Below are 11408 nucleotides of genomic sequence, written 5' to 3'. Positions count from 1 at the left end.
TATTTTAATGTAGAACAGTAAAATGAATTAAATGACCATGGTTGGTGATAATTCAATCAGCTTTTCTCTTTGTCTTCGTATTTTGCTACTTTAAAAACGTCCAGAGGAAAAAAGAGAGGAAGCTGTTTACTATTAGAGTATTTAGATAGTAAGATCTGAGAGTTGCTAACCAGGGTGACCATATAATTTACCAAACAAACCAATTTCCTTTGAAAACAAAAAGGGGGTGCTGCTAAAAATCTCACCAAAAGAATTTTAAGCTGGTCTCTCTTTTATAAAGTGGAGTATATTATTCTTATCCTTTGTCTTTTGGTTTTCTGGTTACTTTTACAGAAATAATCAGTACACAAATATGAGGGTTTTTTTTTTTTTTTTTTTTTTTTTTTTTGTAGAGAAGTGACCGATGGTCTTTAAAATTTTACCCAGGGATTGCATTCACAGACTGTCCAACCTAATGCCTAGATTTAATATGTCAGTTGAAATTTTTGTGGGGAGGAATTTGAAATTACTACAAGCAATGCAATTTTGTAATTAATTATGGATTTTAAATACCCGCATTCTACAAGTCCTTCTTTTGCTAAATAAAATTAGGTTGTCTGTTGAAAGAACGAAGAAAGGCAGGGAGGGAATATGGAAAGCAGTAAAAAACAAAGCATACAATAAAATTTTTCAGGTACTTTTAAATGGTTCAGGCAGAAAGCATATAAAATTTGGCTAAATTCAGAGCCTGTGTTTTCTCATGGTGAGAGAAAAATCACTGTGTTAGCAGCAGGAATATCCCTAGTCTCTCAGTGAAGCGTAAAATGGTGTCTTTTGCTTTGTGGATGATGGAATCTTCCAGATATTTGGCTCTCAGCCACTAGAGGGCAATGGAGTATTGGGAAGAAACCAGTCTTTAACAAAGAACGTTCTCTTACCCACGCGCACGCCCCCACCGCCCCCATTAGCCACTCACTGTTAAAAGAGAAAGATAAAAGCCATAGAGACGATCAGATAGAAGAAAACACATTATAGCGCGAATACACATTTCATTTCAGTAACAAGGTGAGGGAAAAAAGGAAGGATTGTTTCAACATAACCCAAAACTGAATTGAAATGGAAATTCTTGCATTTTATAGAGTGAATTATAGGGACAGAAACAAATTATTTAAGTCGGCAATTTTAAGAAGTTTTTTTTTTTTCCTAATTTTTGGAAATGCTCAACAGTGCAAAATGAATTTCTGAAAATCTACAAAAAATTGAGAAAATATAAATAAATAGTTAAGTGGTTTGCAATCACTCATTTCCAATCACGTAGTTCCAACCTTTTGAATTATTTCCTCTGTTACTTTTTGCTATAATAAGAGTCTAGGTATGGGATTCAGATAGTTGAAGGATTTTTTTTTCCTTTTTCCCCGATGAATAGTTCAGAGATCTAATTATTTTCCTTTTGAACAAGTCATTGATAGCAACTGAGTTTCTACTGTTTTAAGTGATTTTGTTTTAATTCACCACATAAAACAAGATGAAGTCATATATCTTAATAAAAATGCTTTATTTCCTTTTCTGTTTTTTTCCCAAGGTACAAGTCATTTTTTTGTAACTGATATGTTATGCTGTATCACCCTTAAAATTCAGAAATTTCCCAGTTTCTAAATGTATATTTAGCATCAAGACTTGCATTTTTTAGTACAGCATATGTCTGAGAAAACTGTAAAGATGACTTTTTTTACGGCTTACAAAGGAATCTGGTGAAAAGACTTGTATTGTTAGAAATAAATAGCAGCTCCTATTATTAGTATTTAAACTATTTATATGTTTGCAGTTTTAATTCAGTCATTACTTAAAAATTAAGATACTGCCGGACATTATTGAAAAAATGTATTAGAAAAATTTTCCAGAATGTTTCAAATTTAAGAAGAAGCAAGAATAAAAAGGAATTTGACTCTGTGGGCTCCTTGCTTTAAGTCAAGGCTGTATTCTTCAAAAGATGTCTGTCAATTGATTTTTTTATGAATGAAGTCATATTTTTTACTGACTTTTATGAAAATTTTAGAGATGCTTATCTTTATTGTTTGTCAGTGATTCCTAACATTTAGCTTCAAGGTTTTTCTGCCTGGCAAGTAAACAATCTAAAAACAGTTCCATGAACCAAACAGTTACATTTTTTTTTTTTAAGAATCCTGTGGAAAATTACTTTCAAAGTAAAGAATCATTTGGCAATATATAAAAACAAATCCTAATTTATCTTTCTGTAAAATGTGACTTTCAATCTTAGTTTTCTGGAAATATTTTCTACCTCTCCCGTGTGTTTTTCAATCAAGAATCGTGCTGACTGAACAAATCTAAAGCATTACTATATATCAACCAGAATCTTAATTAAAAGAGCATGTGCAATATTTTCATTCCCTTTCAAAAGAATACTTAAGAGCTTTATTTTCCAAGAGTTCACTTATAATTTTCTGAACAATTTCATAACTCTTTTCTATTTACATAGGGGAAATCTCTCAGAAGAAAATATTTCCTAGGCTGCCCATTCAGTGACTGTCAGATGTATTTGCTTATTTTTCCACAGTAAGTAGGAAACATTGTTGAAATAACATTTTACCTTTTCTGGGACCAAGGTGTTAGTGGCTTGGAAAAGTAACTTTCAAAGTTAGTGTGTTTGTTTTAAATTTCTAAAATAACAACCTATTTCCTGAAAAAAGGAAGGCAGAATTTTAAGGCTGTTAGGCAAAATATAAATGTTTGAGGTCTAGTGATTCTAAAAACTTGTGTCCCCCACCCCAGACAATTTGGGATATATAAGCACTTAATATACCAAAGGAATTGAAATACACAAAATAATAATCAAGTCATGTTTATATTTGGAAAAAATTGCCTTAAATACACAGCTTCCACAATTTGAAAATGTCAACCTATGTTTTTTTGAAAAATATAACTAAAATATTATGAATTTAAAATTCCAAAGTGTGGTTCATGGATACTATATTCATATTAAAAGAGTCAGGTATTGAAAACAGTCATCATAATATTAAAGCTGAGCCAATTCTAATCCATGTTTTCTTGCTGCCATTACATAAGTGGCTTCAAACTGATGATGATGATGATGATGATGATGATGATGTGTGTGTGTGTGTTTATACATGTTGGAGGTGGAGTTCCCTATTAAATTAGTTTGGAGAAAGGTGATTAATTATGTATCATTAGTCAGCTGTCATTTTTACATCGTCAATATTATTTCTTAAGTAAAAAGACATTGACTCATGAGATACAATATTGTATTTATACAATTCAAAGTTTAATTATGCATCTTCTTTGTGCCGGGGGCTAAAAACATTTAAAAATATTTATATTAAACAAGAATTTCAATTCAGGTGAAAGCATACAATACATACAAGCTTAGAGAAAAGGCAAGATGGTAGAAATAATCATTCTATCTCTTGAACTAGGCATTACTCTAAGTGCTGATAAGTGATTACTTCCTTAACTACCTCTACCTCTATGAGGTACTGATATCATGCTGATTTTACAAATGAGGAAATGGAGGAACAGAGAGATTAATTAAATTATCCAAGGCAACACAGCCAGTTAGTAAAGTCAGAAGTCAAACCTAGACACTGGCCCCAGAACTTATGCACTTAGCCACAGCACCACGGTGACTATTCTTGCACGATTAAATGCCAGAAGGGGTAGTACTGACATCAATAATTCATGTTGCCTTCAATTCATGCCCATCTCTCTGCCCATACTCTAATTGGCATTTTAAGATTGTTTATGTTTCTTTTTCACTGAACCCAATAAAACAATTCTGAGGTTTCTTATGTTTACCCATTTTAAGAAGGACCTTGTATTATCTGGCATTTTGGCTAGATGGATAACAAACACAATTTTTTTATAGTTTATGAAAAAGGAGGAAAAACTTTTTAGCATTTACTGACTAAACAATACTGAAGAAAACCGTATTATGTCCATCTACTCATTTATCAAAAAGAAAGGTAAAGGTAGACTTCTTTTGATTGTTAAAGTCACTGACTGTCTTATGATTACATGATACTGGAGTTTTTCATTGCTTAATCAAATCCACAAAATTCGATTAAATTTTCCACAAAATTCGATATCAAAGGTCAACATGATGAAAATCATTCTTTTGAAAACTTCCATCGACAGTGCAAAGCATTATTTGGTATAGTTATATAAAAGAAAATGTTGGTATAGTTATTTGTTAGCATGTATTGATTTTACCTAAGTCAAATTTGGGTAGTAATTGTCAATTTACTTTTGTTTTTAGATGAATAATTCGATGAAAAAATAGGATTAGTATAAACATTTGAAAGTCAGTAAATAAAGCAAAGGGTAAGATTTTTATTTTATTTTGTTCCATGAATATGTTACATAAAATTAAGTGTTTGGAAGACATTTTTTTCTTAAGAGTTATTTTTATTTCTCAAAAACACAGGTTTTTTTTTTTTTTTTGGCTGTTTGGAAGCTCAGAGACATATTTGTATTGCAGCCATAAAAACTATATAGGCATTGCAACAGTTGCTTTTACCTGTTCTCTATCCGGGCCTTCTGCTATTTTATTTTGTGTGTCTCTTGATTTAGTTCTTTTTTTTTTTTTAGCAAGTATATTTTCCAAGCTTCATCAGATGGATATACCGTTGGGATGCAAATGATGAAACAACACACAGCTCCATCCACCAATTTTTAAAACTCTAGCTAGCATTCAAGATCTCATTGAGGGTTAAAGGGTGGGGAGGACACCCTTCAGGTGATGCAAGACATGATTTTTAAATTTTCTTTAGCTCTCAGAGCTCTTGATTTCATAGGTCATCAAGAAGTCTCACAGTCGTGAAATCTTTTACTTCCTAAATATTTTAATCATCAAGGTTTGCAGCGGAGACAGGAGGAGGAAATGGGCCTCAAAGTCTTATTTTTTTTCATGGAGATATATCTGTCTCTTAAGAATATCTCTTCAACCTCAGAACTTCCTTGATGATTTCTGTTAGGAAAATAAAGTCTTAACTTCCATGTTATTACTCATCTTCTACTGCTAACCTTGGAGACTCTAGATGTGATTTTATGAAGGTTTTCTATTGTCAGTGAATCTGAGTACCAGGTAACATGTGGCATGGATGCCTCAGTGGTGCCATTTGCTGTTTGCAAGCTCTACAGTGACATCTGCAGCACCCACACCACCACTATATCTTTTCAATTGACTGCTTTTCCAGGTGCTGAGACCAAGCCTTTGCAAAAACTTGGTTCAATGAAACATGTGCCAGTGAAACAAGCTACCATGGCCCATCATCATGGCACTGATATTTACCTAGGCAATAGCCTTCTCTTTTCCTATTTCCCCATAGTTTAAATATTTAATAACATATTTACTGAGCTTCTGTTATTATTACATGCCAGACACTGATATCTTTAGCGGCTTATTCTCACTGTTCAATTATAATTGTGAATAGCTCACACATACCTACACACAGAGTCGTTGTACTTATGGCACTTACATTGAAGGGGAGACACAAAATTTGGCAGATAAATAACTGTTGTAATCCTGGGTTTTGAAAAGTTACAGGTGCAGTAATAGAGAATAATTGGAAGGGTAGATAGGTAATCCAGGAAGATTTCTACAAAGATTTAGTGAGCACATTCAATCTCAGAAGCTGCCCAATGCACATATTTCTACTTTATCATTATTTGTTGGCGTAACTGCTCTGAAATCAATCCAAACTTTTATGAAAGTAGCAGGATAGAAATAATAAGTAGCAGAAATTGCTAGCTAGCAAACTAGTAATATAGATATAAATGAGTATGAGGTTTGGGACCACAAAAAGAAACATAATTGGTAAACTAGTTTCTACTTCAGTGTAGATAATTTCAATTATATGACCAGCAGGTGTCTGATATTAAAGTCCTGCAAATCTTATATCTAGAGTTGTTTACTCATAGTAAATCTTCTGGGGCTTCACTGATCTATACAAAGAGAAAGGAATTGAGCTGAGTTATAGAATGTTGCAAGAGGGAATTTGTGCAAGCTTATTCCAAATTCTGATAAATATGCCTTGAACATTGTTAAGATTTCTGATGACAAACATATATTGAATCAGCTTCAGGATCATTAGGCAGAGAAAACACCGGATTGCTGTTGCTACAGTGCAGTGATTTACCAGCTTTCTTCATGCTCAATTAGAAGTTTCTAGAGCACAGAAGTTATCAAGTCTTCCGCAGAGGCTGAAAAGGAGAGCAAAGAACACAGAGTCAAACTCCTATCTTGTTTGGCTAAGTCATTAATTTTAACTGCATTGCAATCTGAAGTCTGTTGTAAAAAGTCCAAAGAAGTCAGAGAGAAGCAGTAAAATAGTATGAACTAGATACAAAGTAGGATTCCAATGACACACTGGAGGCCAACTGCAAGGAATATAATTTAAGAAGTCTCGGCCAGGCGCGGTGGCTCACGCCTGTAATCCCAGCACTTTGGGAGGCTAAGGTGGGCGGATCACCTGAGGTCAGGAGTTCGAGACCAGCCTGACCAACATGGAGAAATCTCGTCTCTACTAAAAATACAAAATTAGCTGGGCATGGTGGCACATGCCTGTGATCCCAGCCACTAGGGAGGCTGAGGCAGGAGAATCACTTAAACCTGGGAGGTGGAGGTTGGAGTGAGCCGAAATTGCGCCATTGCACTCCAGCCTGGGCGACAAGAGTGAAACTCCATCTCAAAAAAAAAAAAAAAAACCAAAACCAAAAAACAAAAACAAAAAACTAACTTTTGGAAAAAGTATTACAGAAGCAGACAACATAACCATTTTTTCAGAAGTATAGTATGTATAATGAACAGTATTAGATAATAAAATAACTAACCTCCTGCAGATTTAACAACGTGCATGCTTCGGTTATGCTGCGTTCATTGCAAAAAAGAGTTTCCAGTGGTAATATTAGGACTCAAAGACTGTATTAATTGTCAAAGAAATATAATTATTTTTATAGACCAATATCTTTATTTAAAAGAAGCTAAAAACACTTTATTTACATTAATGAAAGTCTGTGAAAGTAGAGGGAAAAGAAGCATGCCATTAATTTTAGTTCATGTTCCTTTATATTTTGCTCTTCTGTCCTCTGACTACCAGCCTTTAATCTCCTTTTTACCCAGATATTCAAGGGTCTTATTGGAACATCTGGAAAATAACTTATTTATAAACATGATTTTAAGAATTATAATCTTCTATAAGATATAGCTTTACAAATGGAATGAAAAAACAGAAAATAAGGAGTGATATTACTGTGATTTATAGAAATAAATTGATAAAATAATTGATAATACTTTCTGGATTGACAGAAAAAAAAGAGAAGGGTAAATTATTCACTTTTTATTCACCCCAACATATTTCCTAATGCATTAATATAACCACAAAGCAAGGCTGGTCATGAGTAAAATTATGAAATAAGTAAAATATATGGGCATTTTTCCAATTAGTTTCTTATTGCTGTATAACAAATTACCACTCATTGGCTAAAAGCAACACAAATTCATTCTCATGGTTTCTGAGGGTTAGGAATCTGGGAATGGGTTAACCGAATCCTCTGTTCAGGGTCTTTCACAAAGCTGTGATCAAGTGTTGGCCAGTGTTGGGGTCTCATCTGAAGGCTTGACTGGGGACAAATTAATTTTCAAGCTTACTATCATGGTTGTGGTAGGATTTAATTTTCCAAAGATTGTGAGACTGAGGGCCTGAGTTCTTGATGGCTATTGACTGGAGACCACAACCACCGTTTGTTCATTGCAATGTGGGAACATGCAACTTACCTCATCAAACTAGTAAGAGAGAAAGAACCTGTTAGAAAGGCAGAAGTCACTATCTTATGTAACCTAATCACAGAAATGCTATCCCACAATCTTTGCCATATGCTGTTAAGAAGCAAGTCACAGGTTCCACCCAGACTCAGGTGGAGGAGATTTTGTAAGGGTATGAATACTAGGAAGTGAAGGGAAGTTTCGGGGGTCATGTTGGAAGCTGCCTGCTGTATTCTCCAAGTTCATTTCTTTCACTTTCCACTTTTCTGTTTCTTAACTTGTTCATGTGCAGAATCTTTATTAGGAACAAAACAAAACAACTGGCTGTATAGTTCCCATGAAGAAATAAATAATCCTATTTTGTCTGCTGTTAAAAAATATATAGTTTGCTTCATTCTACAGAGATGGGAAACTGAAAATTAATGCAGTGAAGAAAACCATAGAAAATAGAAAGTAGAATAGATTGTCAACATGGCATGGAAGAAAAATGGAATATATATTATTCAGCACATAAAGTTTCATGCAGGTGTTATTTCTGCCCTGAGATTTTGGCTTTGATTATCTAAGTCTTAAAGCAATAAGAAAAAATGATTGTTTATATAGTTCTCCATGTCTTTGAATAAAATGTATAACATTTCTTAAGGGAAGCAAAATTTTTCCTGGTACTTATTCTAAAATAATGTGTTTTTGTTTTGTTTTGTTTTAATGGGACTTTATATAAAGCAAACATAGAAAAAGTCATCTACATTTTTTTTTTCTTAAGAGACAGGGTCTTACTCTTGTGGCCCAGGCTAGACTACAGTGGCATGATTATAGCTCACTGCAGCTGAGACTATAGGTGCACACCTCCATGCCTTGCTGTTTTTTTAAAAAAAGCTTCCTAGAGACAGGGCCGCACTATGTTGCCCAGGCTGGTTTTGAACTCCTGGACTCAAGTGATGCTGCTACCTCAGCCTCCCAAGTAGCTGAGATCATGGGTGTGAGCCACCACTCCTGGCCTAAAATTTCTTAGCAAATACGTATATTGGTTCTGATAGGCTATTCTTGGTATTGTTTCCTGATGAAATCCAAAGCCTACATTAACACACAACTTAAGGGGGAGTGATTCTGTAGAGGACAAAATAATAGGGCCCAGCTGAGCAACTTTCTTATGGCTCAGTTTGATCCCTGAAAATAATTGAGTCTATGTAGATTCTAAGTCTTCTAAGAAACCTCAATACATATTACCTTTCTTAATTGGCTTTTCATAACATTTCTAGCAGTGGACAGTTGGATATTTTACCCTCTGGCTTGGGTGTGTTATACAGATCTCCAGTGTGACAGTTAAGAGTGAATTCACTTGCCTTAGGGATCACATGAAGGTGGTAGACTTGACATTCTTTGAGCAAATTATGAAGGAATAACATTATACCTTAGTTGGTTTTCTGTATTAGGGGATGCCTGGAAAGGCAATGGATAAACTAAAGAAATCAACCTGCAACAGTGAAACTTTAAGTATGATTACACATGACTGAGATCTGTTAGTTTATGGCTGTATATGGAAGTAAATGAGGAATCTGATGCCTTCCAGGCCATAAAGTCTCTTCCTGAAGGCTTTTCTGCACATAAGGATTCCTTTACTTGAGGATTATTTAACTAAATCAACTACTTTCTAATCTGTTATATTTGTGGCTATGGAGGCAATGGAGGGAACGAAAAGAGATATAAAGCAAAATTTGCTTCTTAGACACTAAAAATATTAACAGTAAGAGAATAGGAGAAGAATTATAGCAGCTAATATTTAAGTGTGTATTCCATAAGTGAAATAAAGTCAACATAATCAATAAATATTTTCATCTTCTGTTCTTTTGGTTAACACATACTCAAGGTAGAAAGGTCAAAATTCTGTAGTCTTCTGAAAGACTTGAAAATAGAATGACTTTATGTGGCTTTAAAATATCAATTAAGGGGAAGGAAAATTAGTGATAAGATTTTCAAGGGGGCTGAATTGTGCACATGCCATTTTTACATTTATTTTTAATTTATATAGAAGATAAATGGACTAGATTGGATTTATTTTTTCATTTTTTTTTGTTTTGTTTTGGTTATATTAGTAGCTTTCTTTTTGTTTTTTAAGCATATTATCAGGCCCTTCCCCATCTTGCAAGATGGTTGTGGAAACAACTGAGAAGCTGGATACTAAGGAAAAGAAGCCTGAAGCCAAGAAGGCTGATGGCAGTGGGAAGGTTGAAAAAAGTGACCTCAAAGCTAAAATGCCCAAGAAGGCGAAGTCCCACGGCAACTGAGATCTTGCCTTTTTGAGGGGAATTCACAGGTATTCGTGATCTGCTATGTATTCCAGAAAGGCCGTGGGCAAGAGGAAGTACTCAGCCGATAAATCCAGGATTAAAAAGAAAGAGAAGGAGGTCCTTGCTATGGTTACAAAACCAGTTGATAGTGACCAGAATAGTGGTACCCATGTGGTTAAACTTTGCAAAATGCCTAGATATTACCCTACTGATGATGTGCCTTTAGGGCTATCGAGCCATGGTAAAAAACACTCCAGTCAGCATGTGAGAAAACTGTGAGCCGTCATCTCTCCCGGGAACATTCTGCTCATCTTCACTGGGTGCCATCGAGGCAAACAGGTGGTTTTCCTGAAGCAGCTGAGCAGTGTTTTGCTGCTTGCTATTGACTGAACCTTGGATCCTCAATCAAGTTCCCCTGTGTAGAGCACTGCAGAAATTGTCATCACCACCACCACAAAAATTGATATCAGCAATATGGAAACCTCAAAACATCTTACTGAGGCTTACTTCAGGAAGAAACAGCTGTGGAAGCCCAGACAACAGATGGTGACGTCTTTGGCACGAAGAAAGAAATATGAGAAGGCTGGGCGTTGTGGCTCACGACTGTAATCCCAGCACTTTGGGAAGCCGAGGTGGGCAGATCATGAGATCAGGAGGTCAAGACCAGCGTGGCCAACATAGTGAAACCTGTCTCTACTAAAAATACAAAAATTAGCCAGGCATGGTGGTGTACGCCTCTAGTCCCAGCTACGCAGGAGGCTGAGGCAGAAGAATTGCTTGAACCCAGGAGGTGGATGTTGTGGTGAGCCAAGATTGCGCCACTGCACTCCAGCCTGGGCAACAGAGCAAGACTCCATCTCAAAAAAAAAAAAAAAAAAAAAAAAGAAAGAAATATGAGATTACAGAGCAGGGCAAGGTTGACCAGGCAGCTGTGGACACACAAATTTTACCAAAAACCAAAGCTATTCCTCAGCTCCAGGGATACCTGCCACCTGTTTGGCCTGAAAAATGAAGCTTATTCTCACAAATTGGTATTATAAATTTCTTACCAGTAACATAATTAAATAACTGATACATTAAAAAACCAACCAAACAAAAAGAAACATATTATCAGCATCATGGATTTTACCAACACACTTTAGCTGAGTATATTTTATGTGTAAAGAACTACTAATAAGCCACGGAACACCTTGTTACTTCATTATACAGAATTTAGTTGGGGAATCCAGCTACTAATAATATATGTTAGACATTTATGACATATTAATTAAATATCTATGCATAGTATATATTAGTCACTAATAAATGTGAAATGACTTATAAGTGCTATTGAATGTGATAAT

General features: G+C 35.0%; 1 pseudogene; it reads left to right on the top strand.

The window, feature by feature from the left end:
- Positions 1-9948: 9948 nt before the first annotated feature.
- Positions 9949-11105, top strand: LOC129034622 (large ribosomal subunit protein eL6-like; annotated as a pseudogene).
- The last annotated feature ends 303 nt before the right edge of the window (positions 11106-11408 follow it).

This window comes from Pongo pygmaeus, chromosome 3, assembly GCF_028885625.2.
Source record: "Pongo pygmaeus isolate AG05252 chromosome 3, NHGRI_mPonPyg2-v2.0_pri, whole genome shotgun sequence".
NCBI lineage: Eukaryota > Metazoa > Chordata > Mammalia > Primates > Hominidae > Pongo > Pongo pygmaeus.
Note: the sequence above shows the minus strand (reverse complement) of the source record. Positions and strands in the feature narration are given on the sequence as shown.